Genomic DNA, 27,535 nt, shown 5'->3' on the forward strand with positions numbered 1-27,535 from the left:
CGGTAATATCCTGAAACAATAATACAATATACGTGATATAATCGTTATAATAAACGATAATTGCAAAGCATCGAACTGCTGCAGTAAAAAGTGAAGAGCAGGTTGACCCGAGAGAAAAACAACCGTCTACATTTATGCTCCCAGCAATAGGTGGTGTTGGTTGAAAAAATCGATAAAAAGTACGGCAATGAAATCGGATAATCATTACGCAATTAAACACTCGGTTATAATTAGATCCGGACAAGTTGCGGTCGACGCGTTTCTATTTTTTTTTTTTTTTCTCCTCCCCCTCCTTTTCGCCGCATGTTTATATTGTATCGTACATTATCTACGATATACGTAAGTGTATATTTGATACAGCACAGTTATAACGAATAATAGACCTGTCTTATAAGAATGACTAAAAATTTTTCATTTTTTATGACTTCCATAAATGACGCGATGCAACATCAATTTATGTCATTAAAGTATCAATTACTATCAATGACCTACTTACCGATTACCAATTTGATATAACAAGTGAAAGATAAATGAATATTTTCGCCTCATGTTGAAAAATATTTTGAATGATGAAAGTATAAATTGTCAAAAAATCTTTTTCGCCGTCAAGGCCATGTACTGAAATTTACGAAATTTCGGTCTCACATGCATCGTTTCAAAAAAATACGATTAATTTTTACCGATTCAATCGAGTAATATTCGATTATTATTTGGACTGGATTAATCGACGCCTCGATTATTTTTATCTTATTGTTAGTGGCCGTCGCTGCTGCCTCAACCCTCCGTGCAGTGAACACTTGTTTCTTACACTTTTTCAAAATGTTATCTAGGCTCTCGAGAAATCAGAAATAATTCAGGATTTCGTCTCAGTGTTTGAAAAAATTGATATTCGAAAAACGGACTGTGCTCAAAAACTGTAATCCATCCCTCTCGTCTTAAAACCCTGCTTAACGAAGTGCACAAATTTCGATTTCGATTTCGATGAGCACAAAGATCACGTGAGCTCGACATTTTTGTGCTTAAAGAGTAGGAAAGTGGCGAATAGGAAGAAAAAGAAAAAGAAAAAGAAAAAGGAAAAGGAGAAGAGACGAACCGTGGGGGTAGAGCCCGAGCACCACCAGCGGCGCAAGTAAAGCGGCAGCATCGGCAGAAGCGTGTTATACCTACACAGTTGGCGGAGCCGGTGCGTTTCGTGTCGATGACCTTTCCGCTATGTCGGCCGCAGCTGACTGAGAGTGGAATTAGGGGTCTATACGTGTCTACGCGATGCAGCTTGGCATTGATGGGGCGTAAAACGGCGCGTAAAGAAAAAAAAAAACGGGGGAAAAGGGGAAATTCGACAACGATTTTCGATCGTCGATAAATGGAAAGTTGTATTCGAGGCGAGTTATTATTACGCAACGTTTCTCAACGGAGCAAAATAACTCTTATCATCGAAATTAGTAATCTTTCAATATTCGATATAAGACGCAATAAAGTACAATAATTACATGTCGACGTGCCGGAGACTGAGGATGGATCGATCTTTCGTATCGATTCTTTGTTGATCCTTTACGCTCAGAATCGACCAGTGACGGTGCACTGGCCTACATAGACGAATTTTACGATTCTGCGGTTGCGGCCTGCGGTTATGCCCAGTTTTTTTGTCTACCGGTGCGTTGCAAAGTCATTGCTGATTAAAATTTTCCACTTGATTTCTATCGATAGCCGCCGGTGTTATACATTTGAATGTAAAAAAAAGTATAATGTATCCCCGAAAAAACGATTGTTTTTATATGTTTTGTAAAAGTGTGAACCTATAACCATTTTTTGAAAGTTTAGTTCTCATCTCTGTTCGTTTAAAAAAATGTAGTGCAAAACATAATGATGGGGAAAAAAAAAAATAAAAAAAATAAAACCTTTCGAAAATAAATTTATTATAAAATTTTTACCATTTTTTTAGATCGATTCTCACAGAATCGGCAATTCCTACCGCAGATACGTATCTTCGCGAAAGAGAATCCGATATTAATATATCACACGTGTGTTGAGCAAAGGAATGCCCTGTGTTGAATTACGGTGCAGCTTGTGTAAATCTAGTGCTGCTTGTAACTAGTTTGTCCTCCGTCGAGGAGGAGGAGGAGGACGAGGAGGAAGAGGGGCTGCATTTTTTACACAGTCGTCGCGTCGTTGCAGCAGACTGCTTGGCGTCGCGACGCCGCTGCTGCCCCTGCAGCCCTTTTAAAAACGTCAAGCTCGCTCGGCTCAAGAAGTAGCGGTGGAACCAGAAGCGTAGCAGGAGCAGCGGCAGCAATTACGACGAGAGAGAAAGAGAAAACACAGACGAATTAATTGGGCGTTCGGGACGAGGAGGCGATGATCCGAAGAATCCGAGAGTTTGTGAAATATACGGAGTGAAAGATCTGAGTAGCTATTTCCCTCCGGGTACCAGTTTTTGTTTTTCTTTCGTACCCACTCTCGATTCAATTGGTTCTTTTCAAAAGGCGACTTTCTTCGCTGTTCTCTACGGCAAGAAAAAGTGAAAGAACAAGAAAACGGAAACCAAAACGACGAGGTTGAAGTTGGTAACGTTACTTTAACGATGCACGTTCATAAAGAAAGAAAAAATCGTTACTTTGATTTGATTGCGGTAAATCGTGGCACAGAAAAAAACATGTTCGTATATTTCGAAAAGTCAAAACATTGAAAATCGTTGGATAATTAATTGTACAACAAAGATTTTTTCCTCCCCCGTTATATTTCGTTACGCCAACGTTACTAACTTGAGCCTCGTCCAAGACGTTGGTTGTGCATCATCTTCTTGACAGGTTAGCGAACAGCGTTAGTTTCCAGTGTCGTCGAGAGGTTTAATTAAAGGACAAGTTGAAACAAGTTAAAACAATCCACCGTGCCTGCTAACGACCCTAGTTGTTTTATAACAGCTTCTTACGCATTGCGTGCTTGTATTATATTATTTTCACCTGTACTCTCCGCAATTTGTACCTACGTTATAAGTTTAATAACCTGCGGCATGTTCGTCGTGTGAAAGTTCCGCAAGTACAGCGTTGTGATTGTCTTTGTTGTTTCTTTTCTTTCCTTTTTTATTTTTTTCATTTTCCCCTCAATACGTTAAAGGAAACGCTTGCTGTGTCGCGTTATAAATAGAATGTTGTCGGATCATACGAGATGCAACGACTGTCAATTTTAATGCAATTACATACTTAAGAAGACGTAGTAATAATGGACGAAGAGATAACTCACCAACCAACTAACTGTATCCTGGCACGTCGAAGACGAAAAGGATAACCCTGATGCCAAGAGTTCTTCATATCTTTCTTTCTACTCCTGCTTCTTCTTCTGTTATTTTTTCGATTATTTTCCACTCAAGAGTGATGAAAATAAAAAAAATAAATAAAACGACCCCAACGTTCAACGCTAATTTTTAGTTCTCTCTGTCATTCGTGCGTATAGATTCGAATGTCCAAAAAACGTACCTACTACGATTATATTTTCTATCACTAAAAACTCAATATTTTCATGTAAAGGCATTGCAAAAAACAAAAAAAAAAAAATCGAAGCATCTTTATTTTAATGAGTATACAAAAATCATTCGAATGAAATTATTCAGTGAAAACGTTTTATTCAGAGTGCGTTACTATTGTTCAAATTATTTCAACATTTCTAAATTGAAATTGAAGAAGATATTTTTTTTAAACAACTCTTTCGTCGTTTTAGCAAATATGCTACAATGGCAATCAAATATAATAGTTTCAACGGTTTACTAAATTTCAAACAATCCCAAAGTTGGAAATTATCGACTTTTTCCAAAGATGCGTAATTACAATAAAGTTACAAACTTCAGCCCGATAAACGAAGAAGAAGAAGAAGAAGAATAGAAAAAGGACGGGGCCACCTTGGCAATGCGTTGACCCCAAACTGGCGCGGACCGACCGACTCGAGATTCGCCCGGCTCGATTGCAGCCAATTTACGTACGATTATATTATTATTACGGCCAACGAGAGAGAGAGAAAGAAAAGAGAGAAAGAGAGAGAGTGAGTGAGAGAGAGAGGATCGCAGCCTCCGAGAGGGTCGGGATAGAACGACGACGGTCGAAGCGGGACAGCCACTTCATTTCGTTAAATCTCACTCCCATAAATTCTCTTATTCATGCCACCCTCTCTCTCGGCCTATCCGAAACGTGCCTCGCGAATAAATCTGCCGAGTTATCATTCCCGTCGTTCCACCTCCCTTCCATACTCTCAGAATCACTGGCGGAATTGCAACGGTGTATTGTAATAAATAACGGCATTTGTTCGCTAATCGCTTACTTTGCTCTACTGTGGAAAAAATAACGTCTGCGTCGTGTGTTAGAAGCGAGTAACCAGAGTTTACGAAAATTCATTCGTTGTCCTGCTTATTTACTCGTTAGTTTTACAAGCGCTGTGTTATAATCGCGCGAATTGAAAATTCCAAGCAATATTTATGACACGCGTGCGTAATCGTGGATTTAGATATTTGTTTTTTTTTTATTTAAATTTTTTCGTTTCCTTAGTAACTGTTATTTTTCATCGTCGTTAGGCAAACGATGTGTTCGATTCAGCACAAGCGGAAAAATGTCTATTCATCGTATTCGCGATGCGGAAGATAATCTGCCGTAATACGACGACGAGAGATATGACGAGAAGAAAACAAAATATCAATTAACGAGGGTGCGAGTTTATTAAATTATGCGTTACGCCGATTCTCCGAGAAATAATAATTAACTGTGATCAAATTACACTGACGTCAAAGTTACGGCAATCGGACGATAAGCTGTCTTATACCGTACGGTACATTATCGTCGCACCGATTAAGCGTAACGAGTATAACAGTGATACAAGCATGGCGAGGGTGAAATCATTATACATAATGTAATACATAGGTAACTGCACAAAGCTTACATTGACACGCGGTCTGTGAGACGTTAGATTTTACATAATGTATTTATATACCCCGTCATAAGTAAGTCTCGTAAAGATAACCCTTCTATTCTTTCTTCCTCGGCACAAATCTGCGGCGTAATACGAATTAAATCAACTTAAAACGTACGGTATAATAAATCAATATCTACAGCGGATAGCAGTAACCGATAGATGACAACGACGTTAGTAATAAATTGTGTGTGTATATTGCAACTGCAGGGGCTGTGTGAAAATTTATAACTGTAGAGAGACGGAAAAAATTAGGGAAAAGTAGAAGAGAGAGAAGTTGGAGAATTAAAATTGACAAAAACAGAAGAAATTTCGACCGAGGAAAGAGGAGTAAACGCACGCAGGATTCTATCTTTCTTAATTTAATTCTTTTTCTCTTTTTCCTTCTCCGCAATTTGATAGTACAAGAAATAAGGAGACGTGTGTGTCTGTTCGTCGCGGCGTCCGTTACCTTTATATCTAATCTACGCGTGTAAACAGTCCGGAGATGTATATGCGAGTATTCGCACACAGGTAAGGATGGGATGTGCGGACAGAGAAAGAGAAAGAGAGAGGGAGAGAGGGAGAGAGAGAGAGAGAGAAAGAGAGAAGCCAAGTCAAGCAAGACAGGTTTTTCAGACCCAAAGCCAAAGGCATTCCCTCTTCCCTCCTCCTCCTCTTCCTTCTTTTTCTTCTTCGTCTTCTTCTACTACGTTTACTCCTCCATCGCGAAGAAAAAACGGAGCGACCTGCAGGACCGCAACCGGGTCTCAATTCCGGAATACGAGAACTATGGATAGCGTTTGATCGTCCTGCACATTTTTCTTTTCTACATCGATTTAAACCTGCCTCCCTCGCCCCGCTTCCTTTTCTCCTTCTCTATACCTGCTGTTCAGCTTGGCGATTCTTCTCACCCCATCGTCTTCTTCTTCTTCTTCTTCTTCTGTAAGACTAGGTGTACACAGGTACATAATAACAAGGCGAAAATGAGAGATTTCGCTATTCGTGCAGAATATTGAAATTAATTTTGCGATTAGGAGAAATTTAATAAACGTCTTTCAAATATATGTGAAATGAGAGAAAAAAATTTTAAAAATATATTTGATATATATATATACATATATTTGAAAGACGTTTATTAAACTTCTCCTAATCGCAAAATTAATTTCAATATTCTGCACGAATAGCGAGTTGAGGAAGAAAGAGAATTAATAACAAACTGGCCATGATTTTTCGCGAGAGCGGAATTTTTTATTTTTTATTTTTTTGCTCGACAAACACACGCCGTATGAAAACGATGATAAATAACCATACTCTCGGTAAATGTTTTCCATTAAAGAGCGCGGCACGTTTCTCATCTTGTCTCTTATGTTAATATTTATTTTGAACCTCAATATCGCGCGTCTGTGAATGACGTTGAATATATTATACCCGAAGCTCATCGTGCGTTGTGCGAGTTTTCTTTACAATTTTTCTTCTCAGATTTCACGTCTGGTAGAAAAGAAATAAATAAATAATCGAATATCGTTATCGTTCTATATTATATAAAGATATCGCCACCGCCGCCGCTGCTGCCGTGCCAAGAATCCCGAACCTACCCGGACTTGCCCGAATCTATTCGTAAGTACCGGAACCGAACCTAACCTGATCCCTATACCTACAAAAATCTGACCTCTTACCGCCTTCCCTCCCTCTTTGTAGCAAAACTCGAAAATGATACATATATATATATATATATATCAGTCAACAACTGTGTACAACAAATGGATTCAAGTTATAGACATACAACGACCATTAAATACATATATTATATATTATGATTTTGATAAATAATTTCGAAAAAAATCATTCTACAGTTTTACAACGACATTGGACAAAGTTCGTCGTCGCGGGCGGGGAAATAATAAGATCTAAGAAACAACAGGATGAACGGTGAAAAAAAAAAAATTGATGTTGAGAAGAAAAAATATTTACAGGTCCCTGACAATGACGCAGCGGAGAATGGAATACGTTGCAACGCCTCGCGGTAACGACGAACGTAAACTCAGCCAAGCACATACCTGGGTGAAATGAATATATCCACTGGATATACGCGCTTTATATACATACCTGTATATTGAACACCTACGCCGTAGAGACAAAGATGAGGCAACCGACCTCTGTAAATTCTTCTCAGAGACGGAGAGAAGGAGAGAAAGAAAAAGAAAAAGTAAGACGCGTCTAAATGTTGTTTTCAACTATCGAGTTTTGCAGCGGATGGTAAAAAGCCGAGTATCCGTGTAAAAATAACGCATTTACAAATAGAAAAGGATAAATGAAAGACGGAACAAAATAAAGTAGAAAAAAAACAAAAAAAACCATCAAATTTCACAAATCATTTTTTGTACCATACAGGCAAAGACGAGAAGTATGTAGGCACAAATCATTTTTTTATCTCTCTCTCTCACTGATTACGAGTGCATAGTACTCGAATTTAATCAACAACAATTTTTTCATTCTTCCCGCAAACATTTCAGTTCGTGTTTAATTTTTACGTATGTAACAAGATTCTTTCGCGTTACGTTACGCGATCCGAATGTAGCGTCAAATCTAGTGTAAGTAAGAAAAAACAAAAAAAAAAAGAAAATTCTCCCAAACAATCTGTACAATCGACAATGTATAAATATTTCAAAGATTTCAAGTTTAGTTTTTTTTTTTACCAAGAGACTAGGTATAAATTATACCCACAAATGTAAGCACATGGGTATATGTGTATATGTATATATATACACATCTACATATAAGATGCATTGGCAGCGTTCGATTCGCGAAACTAGGCACGCCTTTCACTTCCGGTTACTCAAGATCTTCGTAGAAGCGGATGGAACTAGGTAGATATATATCCACACACACACACACACTATATATATATATATATATATATATATATATATATATATATATATATATATATATATACGTGAAAATTATATATATATATATACATCTAAAAAGATTAGTCGTATCTTGCCAAGAATCTCTAACGCTTCGGGCGCGTCCCAAGAAGAAAATTCGAGTTCCTCGCAAAATGTGAGCCGGCGTTTTATATCTCACTTATATTACACGTTTATAATACGTTCAATTCGCCACGTAGATATTATACTTCGTACGTAAATAGCGATGAATGAATTGTCAGAAATAAAATCACGTGCAGTAAATTCACAGAAAATTCTATCGCGTCAATGATTTTTTTCATTTATTTATTCGTTTTCATTTCCCACCGAAACAGATGTAATCTTTCTCTTTCTCTCTCTCTCTCTCTCTCTCTCTCTCTCAACAAAATTCAACTACATACGAGATCTGGCAACGAACAAATTTCTTAGATCTATTATTAGAAGATGGGGAAACTTTGAATTGGGAATAACGAATGACGCGTGCTTCGCATTTTCGTGATTTTTTTCATTTACTCATTTCATTTAATTTCATTCGTTTTTCAAGTAATACAGCCCGCTGTCGTCGGCGTCACGTGCAAAGGTATTTACGTCAGCGGTAAAAGATAGCGACACGCTGCTACCGTGTACTTAAATAAAGAGGTAAGAGGAAAGAAAGAAAAAAGAAAAAAGAAAGAAACAACAGCAACGAGCCTTCCTTCTCTCCTCGCAATAATATCTAATCTCTGACACAGGAACAGGTCGGTCGGTTGGTTTATCATCAATTATGAACACCGAAGCGTTGCAATCAGACACCATCGCCGACTTATCAATGTGACTTCTTTTCTTATCATCTCCTACATTATTGCACGCTTACGTACACGTCGCGTGTACTATTCAGGTTAATTTCAGCCAATCAATTATTCAATTCATTTTTTTCCGGTACCTCTGATTTTTTTTTTTTTTTTTTCTTTAATTCCAAATTGCCAGTATAACGGTAATGTGCATAATATTAAAGTACGATCAGTGCATATTGCATATATTTCCCATTAGTAAAATAAGTCTTACATGTATTGTTATTACACATACATTAAGTACCGGTAAATACACACCCACGAATGTAAAAATAAGTAGAGCGATGATTTATTTATACAGTTTACGTATTATCGTGACGGTAAAGTTTGACGTCTCGTGCAAAAATATTAACAAGGTAAAAAAATTTTTTGATCCTCTTCCACTTGTTGCATGTCAGGCGCAAACAGAGAGACAGACAGACAGACAGGCGGGCAGGCAGGCAGGCATGAAAAGATAACGGACACAGATCTTGACTTTGCCTTTGTACGCGTGTAGGTAAATTTTATCATCGATCGCACACGAATGAATCCGCGTGTTTCGGTTGCTTATAACGGGAGGGTCGATCTTACGATCGATTAAACCGGCGTGTAATGCGAGTCGAGAGGACGTCGAGAATGTTAAAAAGAGATCGGATTGCGAGTGAAAGAGAGAAAGAGAGGGGAGAGGGGGAAAGATGAACAAACGATGCTCTGTTCGTCGGCCTACTTTTTGCCGTATTTCGAACGGCCGCAGCTTATAACCCCGAGTAGGTACAAGTTTAGAGTTGAAACGATCGTGCGACTTTGTCGGGTTTTTATACCGGCGCGCAAAAGCGAAGAATACACGTTGCGTCCGACTTTCTTCTCACAGTTGTAACGGTACACGGGGCACCAGCGATATACGTACCATACACATGCGCCGAGTGGAAACTAACGAGTCTTTCGTATGTGAACTTTATTTTAAATCGTCCTCTTCGCTCTCGTAAACGACTATCGATACGTACAGTTGGAAACACGCGACGTCAAATCGAGCAAAGATGTTGCAAAAGATGAAACTCTTCTCTTCCTTTTTGTCTTCTTTTTGTTTTTTTATAAATAGAAGCTACTCGGTATTAACAGCAAATTACAGACTCATCGTTTTACGATGATAATAAAAAAAAAAAAAAAAAATTTCACCTTCGAAATCTCTGCAAGATAATCGTCGTCGGCCAATTTGTGTCCTACTATACGTTTATATACATGCGAGTGTATCCGATGCGACGTATGAAAATGTTTCAGCAACCATCCGTAATAAAATGACTCCCTCTAATTTTTCAAACGTTTTTTTTTTTCTCGTTATAAACTTGAAAACAGTAAGAGGGAAGAATCTTCCGATCAGAGCGTTAGGCTTAAAAATTTTGATACCTGAAACACAATTTATCACGATACTTTCAGAATTTTTAAATTGCGTCGATCGATAACATGGTTTTGAAAAATTGTAGATGATTAAAACCTTGTCTGAAAAATCTTTTAAAAAACCGAGTGCCATCCCAAGTGAGAAAAATCATGTAAAAAGTCGCGGGCCAAATCCGAGAGGTCAAGGGTCAGACCCAGATCGAAATGGTACGTATATACGTGTAAGTGTATAATACGAGAATCGTTGCCACGGTCTGTTCTTGCGTAATTACACGCCACTTTTTCTTATAATATCTATCTCTATAATTCTATGTAATATATTACAGCCGTGTAGTTATAACAACAGTTTCGTATCATTTGCCACTACAACCGACCGACCTGCAACAAAAACCGCGGGATAATTGAAAAACTTTTTAATATCCCGAGGAGGAGTTAATTGAAGTAGTTCTATTTCACAGCTTCAATATTATATAAATATAAAAGGATACGCATTGTAATATTATATTCTATCCGTATTTGCGATTCGCTATAAATTGTACGCGAACAATATTTAATACGATTCCAAATCCATTGGTTAATCAAGTCCTGCTAAAAAAATCCGTCATCACGAATGAACGAACGAAGTGAAAGGGTGGATAAGAAATATCAATTTCCGCATATGCGATTCCTGCCTATAAACTCGACTGTAATAATTAACCCTAATTTCTTCTCGACAATGATTTCTTTTTTGTTTTGTTTTTTTTATTTAATAAAATATGCATAGTCACCGCATATTTATATACATGCATAGAGTATGTATGTATTAAGTTGCGGCAACAATTATTATCAGTATGCGTACATTGTTACAAGAGAACGAGTGTTTAAGAATTATATATATCATATTATGCAAAATATGCGGTGAATAACAACGATATGTGACAAAGCGACGCAATTCGCCAATATTCCGGTCAGGTTTGATATAATCACGATAATAAAAAGCCAACGAACGTCGAACCCATGATTTATAAGTCTGTGTGCGATACGTCACCGTCCTTCTCTCTCTCTCTCTCTTTCTCTTTTTTTTATCCTCTCCTCTCTTCTCCTCTCCTCTAATATATTTATCTTTCCTCGTACCTCTGTAATACAGTCGCAAAATTCCCCGTGCACGGAGCGATATTATACGTAAAACTTTTATCAATAAAACGCGCGTGAGCGTATATATATATAAATTTTTCAACAACAACAACAACAGCAATAACAATAATGATAACGGCATTGTTGCGGCTTTGGATACGGCGGCAAGTTAATCCGAGCGCAAGACACGAGGCGAATGAAAATGTTTCTTCCCTTTTCCTTGTATATCTGTTTTTCATTACCGCAATTCGCTTGTAGCTCCTCGACTTTGGACTCTGCATCCCAGCCACGTTTATTATACGAGAAAAATAAAGAGACGAGAGTTTCGCGAGTTTGTGTCAGACGTGTGTGAATGTGTGTGTGTGTGTGTGTGTGTGTGTTGTATATGTACGTAGACAACGTACTACACGTATCGTGAATACACGCAACCCGTAAGAGAAAATTTCTCGTCTCGATAACCTCTGACGATTGAGGAGTCCAGTGTGTAGGTGAATTTACCCACCAACGTACAGCGATAACAGCGCGAGGAGGATTGATATTAAATTTACACACGTATTTAATAATCGTATGTTACAATTACACGATACATAATTTTGCTTCTTGCAAAATATCCAGATATACTTATATTATACGTGCAGACAATTTTTAAAAGGAAAAAAAGGACACTCGACTGTAAAATAAAAACCGAGTCAATCTGTGCGGATACATTGATCGATTAAATTGTTTGAAAAATAAAGAAGAAAAAAAAAAGTTTTCCCCGGCTCTCAGTACTCCTTGTTTTCGGTTTTCCTCCAACAGTCCTTGGATGTCTCTCGCTGCTGCGTTTAGGGGCGAGGTTCTCCTCTCCTCATCCTCCTCACCCTCCTGATCCTACTCTCCCAACCCTCGTGACCTTTCAAACAAACTTTACGACCGTCTTATACTCTTGCAGCAGAGAGGCGAACAGCCTCATATTCTTCTTCGACGTTGGCTGGCTAGCTAGGTATTATAGCCCGCCCTAAGACCCTCTCAACAACGTCTTTTATTAAAAACTTGTAAAAAGATCGAAATGCCGAGTCATCGAGCATTTAATGCAAATTTTACGACGTATCGTCGAAGAACACGTTCCCCGTTGTTCTACTGTAAACAATTACACGTGATCTATGGAAAGTAGAGAATCAAAAAAGAGACTGTAACTATAAAAATGGAGAAGGTGCGAAAAATACGAGGCGTTCGTTTTTTTTTTTTTTTTTATTTGTTTCTTTTTTTTCTCATCATGTTATACTTGACTAAATTACACAAAAAGAAATGCAGAGAAAGAGGTAATTGCTTATAGTTGCCGTATATAATTTGACAAATCATCCAACAAAATAACGCAAGAACAAAAACGTGTGGGATAGAAATAAAAAAAAAAAAAAAATACGTCGCCAACTTCACCGAAGAAGCTAAGCGCAACGGGTTCATTTATTCGTCGTTATTTCCGACAAAAATTACACAATTTAAATAGAAAACCATATTCATAGAAACGCGCACACGAGCAAACTCAACGTTATTATTATACCCACGTGGTTGGTTAACGCGCCAATACGATAACAAAACACCGATCGATTAAACCTGCAAGTTCGACATGTGTATATATATGTATAATATGTATACGGTAGCAATTGTACGTCTGTAATACATTACTACAAGTAATCTTCTTGTGCACACATTTTATAGTTATTGTTATTCATTAAGCGGAGGAGAATTTATCGAAGAACCGAGGTATGTCATTCGTTGTTGCAGGAATAAATCATTTATATGCATATCGATTCGATCTACGCAACGAAGAAGATCATCGTCGAGTTATCGTACGTGAATGATATAAACAAACAATAGTATAGTTTGGCTCAACAGCAATTTTACACGTATACCACATGTTGTATAAATGTAGACTGGAAACGATTTTCATTATCTTCTAATCGACGATGACGAGATTTAACAACCATTCCAATTCGGTCAGCAAACGGTTATAACGACGGCGGAAGAACAATGCGGGAGACTTTATTACCCTGATTACCATAATCAGTATGACGCATCGAATACCAACAGACATAAAATATACCTGAATAAGTCGGATTGTGCGTCATGCAAAAACTATTAAAAGTTGTGGTGTAAATTGGAGATGGTCGAGGAACATGATCCAGCATAATCGACGTGTCAATTCGTATACCTGGCATGTAATGCATGCCCGTTATTATAAAAAGGTATATACCGTAAATTGGGCATAAATTTCCTTCTCAATAAAATGAGGATAAAAAATGAACGAGAAAAAAGAGGAAGAACCAATTTAAAAATCTTCAAGAAGGAACTAAAACGATAAGGAGGATGGAGAGGTGAGAAGAGGAGAGAGAACGAATTACGAGAACAAAGAAATCAGCTTTGGCGCATACAAATGCGTTGTTAAATGAGAAGGACGGTCGGTGTGTTTCGGGCGATTTGCCCGAACAGCTCGTGTCGGGTATTCCCTCGACGATGATGAGGCCGCCTCCTCCAGACTTGTCAGGTCGTTTCACAACGCAACAGACTCCGGACTAGCCTAGCCTAGGCCAAGCGGCGTTGGGCCATCTCTGATCCCTCCCGCAAGCCTCGGAGCTTTGAAATCTGCGTGACCGAGGCAGCGGTAACGAGAAAGTTAGCGAACAAGAGGCAAACGCCACCTCATCGTCCCTCACGCTTGGTAAAATAGACGAAATGAGACCCGAGAACAACCTTTCTGGCTTTCATGGCTCCTTTTCTTAATTTTACAAAAGACTCATCCAGCCGATCTCAACGATCCTAAACTGAATTGGACGATCAGCTCAAGCCCCGCTTTTACGGTATTGAAGTTGGTAACTTTAACGTAGTAAAGAACCGAAACTAAAATAGTTTTTTATTTATAATCTGCTATTTTCGAACGATTCCGAGAAAGTTTAACACGCGCAATATCAGTAAATTTTCCTTTAATTATGGATTACTGAATTTCAAAAGTTACCGACAATCACCCCATAATTTAGATGTTGAGTTTTCTGTTTGATGCAATATCTACTGAAGAGTTTTCAATTTCTACAATAACGTAGTTCTTTTATTTTTATTTCAGTTTCATTTTATTTATTTCTTTACCGACAATAACTGGAAAACGACCGAACAGATTGATTTGTACATAAAATTGGATCCGTTGGTTTGACTTGGCAGGAGGTTTAAGTTAGTGGCCTTACAAACTATGTAACGAAGATCATTATTTTGTACCAATAGAAAATAACTTTCAGTGAGTTAATTTTGCAAAGTGTTAGCAAGTCAACGTTGTTAGCCGTGTATTACGGTTTTTTGAATTTCAGACAATCCTAAAGTAACGTAACAAAATACCGAGAGTCAAGAGACTGAAGTTATTTTACAATTACAGGGATGTCTGAAATACAGGAAATCTTACGAAGGCAAAACGTATTAATATTTTGAAAACTTGACTACTTCAAAGTTACCGTAAACTTGCAAAATAGTAATTTTTTCCCCCCAATGTTTCGCTACGTTAACTTTACTAACTTTATCTTCATCGAGATATTCTGTAAATGACTTTTTAAAACAGACTTACAAACTTCAGTCTCGGATCTGGCTTGCGTTCAACTCGTCAGTGGTCAAAAATTTTGTGCGAGCATAAGAGAGTTCAGGACGTAACGTTCCATGTTGTTTTATATTTATTTTTTCTTGGTGGCAAAGACGCGATAAATCTCACAGACTAAGACACTTCGTCGAGATAAAAGTTAATTGTCATAAAATTCGGATGACCGCGGAAAGTTTTTCAAAACCGCACGGAGTTTGAAAGTTGCTTTTGATAATCGGTCTGGGAACCGCTGCCGCTGTGCCGCGGCGGTATATCCGCCATAACCTAACCTCACCTCCGCACAAACATTCAGAATGCCCATGAAACACGTGGCAGACGTATAGGAGTATCACAATAATAAGATTTTTGTGACCAATTTATACGACAAAGGAAAAGTCTGAAGGTAGGTAGGTAGGTAGGCAGGTAGGTATAGGGTGGGTACGTCGTCTAAAGTGGTTTTACAACCTGACCCGTGGAAGGGTACGCCGTACCGTGAAAGATACACAGGCCGTAAACACGAGAGGAAGCAAAAGCACATTGTGTAAGTTACACGGTGTGGTGCACAGGCAAGGTTGGATAAAATCGAAGAAAGAGAAGCGCCTAATCTACGAGGACTGCAAACGTAATGAGTAATAATGAAGAAAACTATACATATAGTATATATACATATATACATGTACACGTTTCCATGGGCCAGGGTTGAAGTTCCGAATTTTAAAAGTTCCGAGAGCGCCTATTTTCGAATTTTTTGGCGGCGAAACTTGAAGTACAGAAATCCAACTTTGAAAAAACGACAAAGTTTCGAGTGGTCGGAGTACCGACGGCTCAAAGTTCCGAAATACAAGATCCCGAAAATTTAAGTTCCGGAAACTAAAGTTCCGACAGAGCAGAATTCCGAAAAATATAGTTTGGATGGAGGAAAATTTCGAAAATTAAAATATACTCACACAGCGTGGCTTACTCGACGAGCGGTTGTAAAAAATCAGAATAATCAAGATTCCGAACGTAAAAATATCGAAAATCCAGAAGAAAGAAAGATCAAAGCGGTGAAATTTCACCCAAGTGAAAATCTTTGATAATTCGGAAATTCGGTGATTCAGATTTTTAAATTTTCTCATTTCAGCACTTTCGAAACTTTGACTTGTCGAAGTTACGCCCTTTCGGAACTTTGCACTTTCGTAACTTTGAGCCTCGAGTTTCGGACCATTCCAAGCTTTGCTGTTCCGTCAAGCTTGACTCGTTTGTTTCAAGTTCCGGCATCAAGAAATTCGGAATTTCAGCCCCTCCCCGTTTACATTCACCGTATCTGTACACCGCTCTACATGCGAGAATAATAGTAAAAAATAGTCGCATCAAGATGGACGAATAAGAGACCATAATTTCAAGATTTGTATTTTCCGAACTTGCAAGCGAAGAATCACTGCCAACGAATGGTCGCGATATTTTCCCCGCAGGCACGACGCGGTGACTCGCAGAGTTTCCTCGACGATAATTGAGACGAGACGACGCTGCAGTGACACGTGTATTGTCCTACATATGCATGTGTGGTATAATACGACACGTCTTCGGGATGCATGTTAGCAACAACTGGTGTGTCAAGTTGAAAGTATAATTGTATAACCGGTTTGAAATGGCTCTGAATACGGTGAATTAAAATATTACGCCTCGGCAGAGTTTTCTCACAGATATTACATACGGGTATAGCGTTCTCCGACAATCCATCGAATCGAAAGTAAATGACGGTTAAACAATGAAGGATAAATAAACCAATTCTGTATGTTAGGTATATATTTATTTATATATACATACACAATGTTTACGCATACATTTTGGGAACGCCGGGGAGTTGCGACCTTTACAGCTGTTTAGTTGGCGAGATGTCAAAACAAAATTTAGAATCCCCACGGAAAAATCCTTCGAGACAACGAACTTTGCACCGCCGTAAGGTCCGCCAAAATTCAGTTAAACCGTAACGAAACAAAACACAATCATATTTCGAAATCATTGTAAAAATGAGAAAATAGTGATTTTTTCCCTCCCAATATTTCGTTACGATGTCGTAAAAATTCAACGCAACTTCAACGGCAATTCGGAATCAGTATCGAAATCACGAATCGAAATCACGATTTGACCGAAGAGTATTTCAAGCAAACGCAAACTGTCCACGACACGCATTTCCGATGTGGGTCAGTGTAACGGCGATTGCTCGATAAAAACTATATTGCCCAATGGAAGACGGGGGAGAAAAAATAATCGTCGTAATCATCTGTAATATTACACACACGCGCGCACACGTATACATCTCCTCTGATCCATTTATAAAAACATAGTAATATCGTTCACGGTATAACGTATAACGTGTGTAGTGTTTACTTATAGATATAATATGGCAAGAAAGTTCACCAAACGAACCTTTACTCGTGTTACACTAAACTTGCATGTTTATTATGCGAATGTATACAACGAGGGGAGAAAACAACAATTCGCGATAAGATAATATTTCGCCATCCGCATAGTTTCAAGCTATACGTAGGTATATTGAATAGATATGAAGATAAACCAACATCGCGTCGTATTGCGCATATATGTATACATATGTGTGTTGTAAGTATATATATATACATAGATATATATATATATATATATATATATCCCAACGTGTGTGATCGAAAATCGTTTAAAACCAATGATTTCGATTAATTAAATTTACGATTAAACGTCGGAAAGCGAATCACGCGGCAGGTACTTGTGTCTTTCAAATGCTTAACACGTTCCGCTTTATCTCACCGCATCGGTATAATTGCAGTTTCGTATGCATGGCATGTAATACGACACACACTGATGGGTGTAAGAATTTCACCAGACGCCGCGCCACGTTGCAGTTTCCGAAAGATCAACATGCGTGCACGTGACCCTTGATAGGCGTACCATATATGTATATACTACGGTGGTCCTTATTTGGGGATCGGAAAAGTTTTCATTGAGACGCCCTTTAGTTCTGTTCCAAATCATTGGAAAAAGATCTGTGTAAAGTTTCAAGCCTCTGCGTCAGGTGCAGCACGTGCCTCTGAGCTCCGAAACTTTTAAATGTAAAATACATTTAGTTTTTATAGCCAGTTATTCCGTTTCGTATGACTTTGGTATAAGTTGAGGAACCGATTTGAAATTTGGCAGAGTTGTGGCTTATAACGAACGGAACACAGTCTGAAAATTTCAAAATTTCATCACAATTTTGTGATACATAATTTCTTATAAGGAAACGATAATTATGAAATTTTGTAACTCTCTCTCTCTTTCTCTCTTTCTTTTATTCTCTCTTATTTTTCTCCGCCTCTTTCGATCCTCGACCTTATACTACACACGACGACGACGATCTCGAGACGCGCCACCGTCTAGATTATGCATACGAGTCAATTCCTATTCGATCGCGAGTACGTTTTATTACACATACGTACGTACATAAATACGATTGATAGCTCTGTTCAACAATCTCGTTCAACTTGCGTGTTGCAACATATTTCAGCCAAAAATAGCGGCAGTAAAACTACAACGTGCACAATCTATGTAATATTATAAACCGAAAACTACCCCTTAAACCGATCGATTCGACTATAAAGATGCTGCTTATTATTTGACCAACAATGAACGAGAAAAAAAGATCGTACAAGTGCGAGTAGAACTTGTCTTCTATGCGTTATAACTACAAATTAACTGTTTTCGGACTTTTTCTTTGCATCTCTCCAAATTTTACGATTCTAGGTCAACGAAAAGTACCCTACAGATTTTCACGAGCGAGTTTCCGAGTATCAAAATATGTGCCGTATATTTTGATTGCGTTGACTTGGAAGCTTGAATTTCTCACACCTTCGAGGTACCATGGACCTTACTATTTGCCATCAATATCAACTCGATGCCTCCACCCGTTCCCGAGAAAAAAAAAGGGTCTTGGCAGACGGACAACGAAGCGATTCTACAAGGGTTACATTTTTTTCGTTTTCAAGTACGAAACCCTAAGAACGAAATATCGATGCTGCAAAACACACGATGAGAAAAAAAATTTGCGTAGAATGTCCAGTCGTGCAAAAACAATTTTTCAACAAAAATAAAGCAATTTGCATAAAGACGAGACCACATTATTTACGACGAAAGGAAAGACAGAGGTCATCGATTCGCAACACAACCGTATTAAGTTTCTCTCTAGAAAGAATAAATAAAACGAATCGACGGTACGTGCATATTCAAATTCTGTTTACTTGCGAGCTAGAATACGCGTAAGCAGTTTATACTCGAAACTTTCAAACTGCAGATACCCAATATCAACGCAACGATGCACTGTCGAGGCAAATTTGACCTCTCCGGTAACTATAACAGCAATAACAACAACAATATTGTACACGGGACAACTAGGAGTACGGTAACTTATGACATACGCGTAGTGCAGGTATTACGACTCGGCAATTAAACTGACAATCAAGTATGACGGATAAATTACACAAGGAGCGAAATCGCCAAAGGCGGCAAGCTTGAAAGCCTAAAATCCATAGAATCGTACACCAGAAACGAGAAATTCATCAATTTATATCACTGATCGAGTTGAAATAGTCTCAAGACTGAAAAACTATTCGGTAAAGCGTAATCGTCGTTCTTGGATCGAAAAAATTCCAAAAATAATTCAAAAACTGGCTAATTCCGCGTAAATCGTCTTTCTTAATCAAATAAAAATTTTTTCCAGACTCAAATACTGTCCGGAGTAACGCGATCGTCGTTTTTAAGTCGAAAAATAAAGAAGACACGAGTGAATTTCTTCTTCTTCGTCCCACGAGAATACAACGTATAAATAAGTGCATAACAACAACAACAATAATTATAATAATAATAATATCAATAACAAGAGAGTAAATAAACAGAATGCGTGACAGAGATCGTATGGTTTTTAGAGCGGCTTGTACATCGATAGACGACCGACCGGAAAGTGTCAAGAGCATGTATGTATGTATGTGTGTATGTATGTATAGGTATACATGTATATGGTAGGTACTCAAGCCAGTCCCGGTGCGTCGTCACCCTGACCTGCACATCGCGTCGTTCTACCGCAGACGCAGAATGACTGCACGGCTTGCACTCGTTCCTCCAACACTCGAGAAATGGGATCGTTAAGAAGCGACGACGGATAGAAGAAAGACACGGAGAGAAGAATAAAGACGCCGCTCGGTTGGTCCAGGTTGGTCCATCCGTCCGTCCATCCGTCCATCCAGCAGCACGGAGCGGGAGTTTAAGTGAGGCAGAGTGTGGCATGATGGCGGGTGGTATGGGGTCGCCAGGGCAACCACCGGTAGCGAGTTTGTCGGCGATGGACCAGGCAATACCGACGCCAAACGCTTCGAGGAGAACCACCGCCAAGGAGGAGCGAGAAGAAGAACAAGGAGAAAAAGGAGCGGAGCCTCGTCGCAAATCCCCGTAATGCCCGAGAGTTTCTTACCCTACTTAAAATACCCCGTACTGTTGCATCGCCAAGCCGTAAACCAACCGCAATGATGACCGTGACGAATTACACGAGGATGGGGTTAAGTAACGTTACGGTAGCGATGCATGTTTATAGGAAAAATCGTTAATTCGCACCTTTGGCGAATGTCGGGAATTCGGTAAACCGTTACAGGTAAAATACGCTCATATTTTGCAACGATGACTCCTTGGAAGTCATTCGAAAATTGCGCTGTAATGATTTTATGCCTAATGTTTCGTTACGCTGACGTTACTAACTTCGCCTTCGTTGAATCACGCAAATTCTTATCGCCAACCAACCAACCACCTCATCTACGAGACTGAGGTTAGCTAGTAACGTTAACCCGTCGAAACGTTGAAACAAAAATTACTATTTCGCACCTTCGGAGAATACCTGAAAAAGTTGGATCAACAAAATCTGTTCTTGTTGGTACGCTGTACTGACAGTTTGCTAAATATATCGGATAATCCTAAAGTTGCGATACAACACTATTCGTTCCAAACATGCACCATTGCCTGATTCTCTTCTCCCAAATTATCGCGAGACACCGTATACGATGATAAATTTACTACCTGGAACGAGATTTGCTTCGTCCGATCATCAATCTCGTACAATTGATCGATGATCGATCGACGATAATCCCCGCTGTAGTTTGTTTGTAGATCAATAATTTAATCGCGTCACCGCTACTCGCCTCTCTTTCGATTCTTCTTCATCTCCGTTACGAAATGATTGAGATTCACCGTTTTAAAAAATCTATCACGACGATGCCGTGCGTGTAACACATACGCGAATCCATTCGTCATTAACCACCACATCTCTTTGATCCGACCTGACTTTATATCTCGAATTCACATTCAAATCTGGTACGAACGATACAAAAACTGCAATCGAATCAACTTCCGCGGTACACAAATAATTAATACACCCAACTCTGAACAGATTTCATCCATTTGTTTGCATCGAACGATAATAAATCTTTTTCTTTTACCACACGCAACACGCTGCAAAAAAATCTATCTTTTGTTTTTTATCGAAATTTCAATATCATCTCCCGCGATCGTATTCATTCCCTACACGCGTTGTGTCGACGTATTACGTACATCTATAAATACAAATACTCGGCCAAGATTTGAGTGAAAAATAAAAATAAAAATAAAAACAATTATTACAGAGGCGCAGCCCATCCATCTTGTCTTTACGTCCGGTCTGTCATCGGTAATGCGCCGGTCGAAGGCTCCGAGTATCGACTCCCCGACCTCGACGCGGCTTCCTCAACTTCCTCGTACTTACCTTTGCACGCACATAACGCACCTACGACGCGTATCGTACACAGGCGCAAGGTATACGTACACGGTGTACACGAATGGTGTATATACATGTGTTATACGGACCAAGCTCTGCCATCTTGTTGTTGTTGTTGTTATTATGATTATTATTGTTGTTGTTGTTGTTGTTATCGTTGTCGCCGTTTAGTCACTTTTTCCTCTTCTTTTCTCTTCGATACGGTTTTTTTTTTTTGCGCCGCATGTGAAAAATTTGTTTGCCCTCGCCGCGAATCTCGTCGGTCATCAATTATATTGTATACGAGACGCGCGCCGAGTCGAGTCGAATCGACACCGCCTACGTACGTGTTACATATCATCCAACTATATCGCGTAGGTATGTACCTATGAGTACAGAATATGTCTACCTCTTTTTTTTTTTTTGACAAAAATTCGATTTTCCTCATTCTTCTTACGCTGACTTGATAATTTACACTCATAATGACAACTATACACATGCCTGGAATCAAAGGCTGAAGTGTATAATCTATAGTATATTATATGAGATAAATTTCTGATAATAATACATATATGTATGTATGTATGTATGTATATATAATATCGTATATGTTCTCACCTTTACTATCTAAATTTTGAAGATAATAAAAAGATGGGAGTAAAAAACAAAAAGAAATAAATATCGATAGCAACAATACATCGCGACCAACAATTGATTTGGGTCACACCGAGAGATAATCTTCTATAACGATATGTCATACACAGATATATATATATATATATACATACGCGTATAGCATAAGCCTGAGCGAAAGATCGTAGATCAAGCATTTTGATAGATAAACGAGCGGAAAATACAAAAACGAAAAAACAAACATATACAATAAAATCCGCTCTCTTTCAAACGGTTAAGTATGTTCGGTTCTTTCCCCGCATTCTCGCAAAAAACTATATATTTCTAACAAATCTGACCGATCAATCGAAGGCAAGCCTGCGTTGGGCGAAGAGAAGAGAAAGAGAAAGGAAGAAAAAGAAAAAGTAAAAATACGAGATAGGTACAAGATAAAGATTCGGAAGTACATCACGTCGGCCTTACACGAGTAATACGACCCGGAATACGTCCCTTCGCCTGCCACCGTCGAGAATAACTCAGAGTTAGTTTTAAGGTTAGTAGCACAGTAACGGGGGCAAAAGGGTGGAAGGGAAATAGGGAGAAAGGGAGAAAGGGAGAAAGGGAGGGAGAGTTTGACTCGGTTGGGTCGCCTCTCGGGTCATCTTGGGTCGTCGCAGCGAGGATTTCGAGGGTCGTCAACGTTCTTTGTTACGCCACAGAGAAGAGAAGAGAAGAGAAGAGAAGAAAGAGAAAGGAAAAGAAGAAAGAGAGACGAGGACGATGTTTGTACACCACGTGCCGCCAGCATTCGTCCATCTACTCCGGCTGCACTTCTCGACTCTCAATTGTTCCGAGTACGTTGTAATTTCTTATAACTTATTATCAAAAGTTAACCCTACAACGAATTGAAATTTCCCACCGCAAGGGAACAGCTTATGTTTTCGATTCATTTTGATTATCCGAGAGTAAAAAAATATTATTGACCCACGCGATTCTTTATTAAAAAACCAAGAAAATAAGAATAGATGAAAAAAAAAAAAAAAGCATTACCGTTGTTGGATTAACGTAAGCAATGTATTTATAATAACGATTGATTTCTTCAACGTTTGAAAAACACTGACTCAATTATATTTCGTTCGATATAAATATCCAAATTTTTTTCTACTATATGAAAAACCTGTTTGCATGCTGGGATCTCGCTACTGATGTACTTGCTGATGAGATTTAACGTGGTATGAATTTCAACTTCAATCTATAATCTGTATAGTAATAATAAACAGTATCGATATAAATTCTACCCCCCCCCCCCCCCTCCCGAGGGGAACGGGGGTGGTGAGGGGTTGTCTGCTGCAGAGCTCTAAAGATAATCAAAGAGTGAAGTGCACCGATTTTTTTAGGAAGAAAAACTAGCTTACAAGTTCAAATTGAAAAGTGGCTGTTGCAGAGAAATTCCACCGCAAAGACTAAAGAGGGAAAGAGAGAGAAACTAACTCTATAATGCCCTTACCTCTGCATATGTGTATATATATATATATATATATATACACACACACACATTGTGTACCCCCCCTCCTGCACACTTTCTCAACTCGGGAAAGCAAAATCTCGGAGCAAAGTATCCACCGCCTACCAACTACATCCATACGCGTGTATATATGTACGTACGGTAGTGAAGCAAAGTGAATCTATCACGAAATTTCATAGACAATAATTCGTCGTACTATTTTTATTGCTAGTATCAAACGATAATTCGATAATATCAATAAATAATTATAGTTGTACACGTATATTCGTAATGCAGGTATAATGTGATAATAGGAAATCGTATGTATCGTGGGAAATTTATTCAAATATGATGCGAAATATATTTCCATCGGTCCAACGTTACGCGGTAAAATTTATCTCTAAAAATTGTTCAAACATTATACGAGGAAAGACAGACAAACGGGATAAAAGGTTACTACACAACAAAATGTGTACGACTGGTGTTTGCTGCGTATGCGTATAATACGGATACGATCTACACGCGTGCAGACGACGCGCGTGAATGCACGCGTTTGAAACTTTTGTATCGTCTATCGTACAAGTTCGTCGTTCAAGTGGATAGATTATACCTAGTCGATTTTAACGTGAAAAAAGGAACGAATCGGGTGACCCAGTTTTGTCCTCATTGGCGTTACAAGCTAAACCGGATATGGTAATTGGTACTCGTCGTTCATTAACGAGTCTTGATAATCGCGTGCGATGTGCACGAATTTTATAAAATGCCAATCGTTCCGGACTTTCTCACACGGTCGGTTGTTCTTGATCGCAATTGACTCGTTCGAACATCGATTGAATGTTCAAACGGACAGAAGTCGCAATAACGGCGAATAATTTCGCAAAATATTCACTTTCCTACGTACAATTTTACGATTTTTGGAAAAGCTGTTTTATTCGCGAGGCTGAAGTCAGTAACGTTTACGTCCAAATAAAATGTCAGGGAAAAAATGATAACTTGGCAATTTTACAATGACTTTGAAGAAGAACAAATCGTTTCTTCGAAACAAGAGCGTCTTTTGTTTGTCATGATATACTAAATTTCAGAAATTCCTGAAGGTTCGAAGCAACGATTCTTCCTAAACAGATATCGTTATAACAACGTTTCCAACTTCATTCTAATTTTTATTCGTTCTCTCATCGCGTGTAAAAAGCAATAATTAACTGATCGGGTACGCGTACAACTTGTTTGCATTGTCGTACATTTTTTTCTGATTTCTTTCTTTTCATTCAATCGCCCAGCTCGAAATTGATTTGCCTTTGGGAATCCCGTTCGTTTTGAAAACCATCGTCAAATCGTTTGAAAATAATAGCCTATGAATAACATTTGTTTAAGCTTCGTATTACAATATGTATTACACGTACATACAGCTGCTGCTGCTGCTGCGCAGCACTCGTGCGGTAGACAATTTTCAGGGTATTTTATACACGAATCGATTTTCACCAGGCTCGCCTCCTTTCTCTCTCTCTCTCTCTTATCTATATATACGTGCATTAACGTGAAAGTAAATTTATCACGGCATTGTTCTCGTCCGTCCAGACGGGTAATAAAAAGTAAACGAAATTAAAAAACAAAAAATAAAAAAGAGGGAGAGAGAGATAGAGGGAGAAGATGAAAAAAGAGGCGTACAGACTCGAGACTCGTTCGGCAAGGTAAAATTATTGATAAAGTATTGACGAATGAATGATGTTTCACATTCGTTGCAATAAAATAATAATATCTTTCATCATCCACCACCGCAGCTATTCGCAAACAAGATACGCTAATCCCGATAACGCCAACGAATAATTAATTGAATACGAATAAAGTATTTCATAAATAAAATACTTGTTCATGCGGTAAATAAAAATTAATAAGCTTTGAGAAATCGAGTCGAGGCGACCGTTTCAGAGAAAGTACGATCGGACGAATGAAAGGGTTAATAGCTACGCTTCGTCGAGTTTATAATCATCAAGTACCTATTATCAAAATAATTAACCGTTTCGTAAGATCGAAGCGAAGAGGTTGTGGCCGTCGGTATTTTTTAAACTATACGTACGCTGCGTACTGACAAAAAGCTTGCGTTGCGATACATTGCAAAAAAAAATAAAAAAAAAGAAAGAAAAAAAAAAACAAGTCTCGTGACTGCTGCACTGCTGCGCTTGCAGCAGTTGTTATTTGTACGACATATTATATATATACATATACATACATATAATAAACGGTATTTTATTTCGCAACATTGGCAAGGCAAAAGCTAGCCGCCGCTATAAGCCCCACGTGTATAAAAGCTGTCATAAAAATAACCGGAGCGCGTGAATTACTGACCCTGCAGCAAGCAGAAGCAGCAGAAGCGGCAACAACGGCAAGAAGAAGCTCTGAAAGTCGTTCGTTCGTTCGGCGTGCCAGACTTTAAACTGTCATGTTTGTGACTCTCGGAATCCGCAAACCACCTACTTAAACAACAGCGATCCTTCTACCGCAATATTGAAGATAAAGATATTTGTGGTTTTTTAATATAATCGGGTTGACGATATTATCAATAATTATTGAAAACGATCTTTCGTGTGTAACGTCTCAAGCGTTAATTAATTATTTAACTTGACGATGTTACAACGGTTTGTTATTAATGTAAAACATTGAGACGCAGTGAGGGGGGAGGGGCGTGAAAATGTAATTAAATATAACTATAGGCAACAGTTTCAGGAGTGTGAAAGAGAATTAATACGATGATAAGCATTCAAACGCATTCTGGTAATCGAAAGACATTGAAATTAGTCATAGATTTATTTTTAAACAACGGGTGTTGAATCATGCGTGCGTAAAAATTCCGTGGTAGAAAAAGAAAAAAAAAAAAAAAAAATTGGAGAACAAAACCGCTAGGTAATGTAATAACCTACATTACGACCAAATGAATAACGAAATTATTCGAGGAGCGTTAAAACCTACGAGTCATAATAAAACGTAAACACAAACAAGAGAAAAAAAGAAAAATGTTTCGAAAGTATAAATTGCTGTGTTGTCGTCCTAAAAGAAACGAGAAGGGTTTGGCAAAATTTATCAACCGTACTTCACACCGATGAGTCACGCAAAATTCTAAGACGTCCCGTCGTTCGCATTCGAGCCATTCATGATACAATGACGAGCATACACGCTGCTCGTTGCTTTTAAAAATGTGCTGCACAGTGGCAGCAAAAGCTTTGTTTTGTCATTTTCGCGTAAAATAAAAGGCAAAAAGATAAAAAGTGGCGACGAGGATGATGCCAAAAAGTCGAGTCAAGAAACGTCGTAACCGATTATATGTATTATGGGAACGCGACAGGAAATGAAATGGATGCGTACAGGTGCTCGTTAATTAAGACAGTCTGCTGTTCATTCGGCGAATACATTCACGATAAGTTGAAACAAGCAATGACAAGCAAGTCGCTCATCGACAACGGATTCAAGTGCTTCGGCAAAACGGCGACACGGGGAAGAAGAAGAAGAAGAAGAAGCACAAGTGTAACACGAACGAGGATACAAGTAGTGAAGTAAAGTAAACTGGGTTACTGGAACAGCCGGAGATTAATTACCGTAAAGATAGGTGTAATACATGTAATAGACGGTGGCATAAATTACTATTGCCGTTACTGTTGTCGTTTTTTAGCAGAGCAAGTAACGTTGACGAAGGAAGGAAAAACGATCGCGGGAGTGAAAGAGGGAGAAAATCATCGTCTCGTCAATTTCACCGCAGGCATATACGTACATATAATATAATAACGATCTTTAATTTAAACAGCAATTATATATATATATATATATGATTATACAATCGTTACGTTACAGACGATAATGGGAGGTACA

General features: G+C 38.6%; 1 protein-coding gene across 6 annotated transcripts in view; it reads right to left on the reverse strand.

Moving 5' to 3' along the window:
- LOC124221932 (uncharacterized) overlaps nt 1–27,535 on the reverse strand; it is a 154,162-nt gene that overhangs the window by 123,621 nt on the left and 3,006 nt on the right. The gene's annotated exons all lie outside the window — the stretch shown is intronic.

The sequence above is a fragment of the Neodiprion pinetum genome, chromosome 1 (genome assembly GCF_021155775.2).
Source record: "Neodiprion pinetum isolate iyNeoPine1 chromosome 1, iyNeoPine1.2, whole genome shotgun sequence".
NCBI classification, from domain to species: domain Eukaryota; kingdom Metazoa; phylum Arthropoda; class Insecta; order Hymenoptera; family Diprionidae; genus Neodiprion; species Neodiprion pinetum.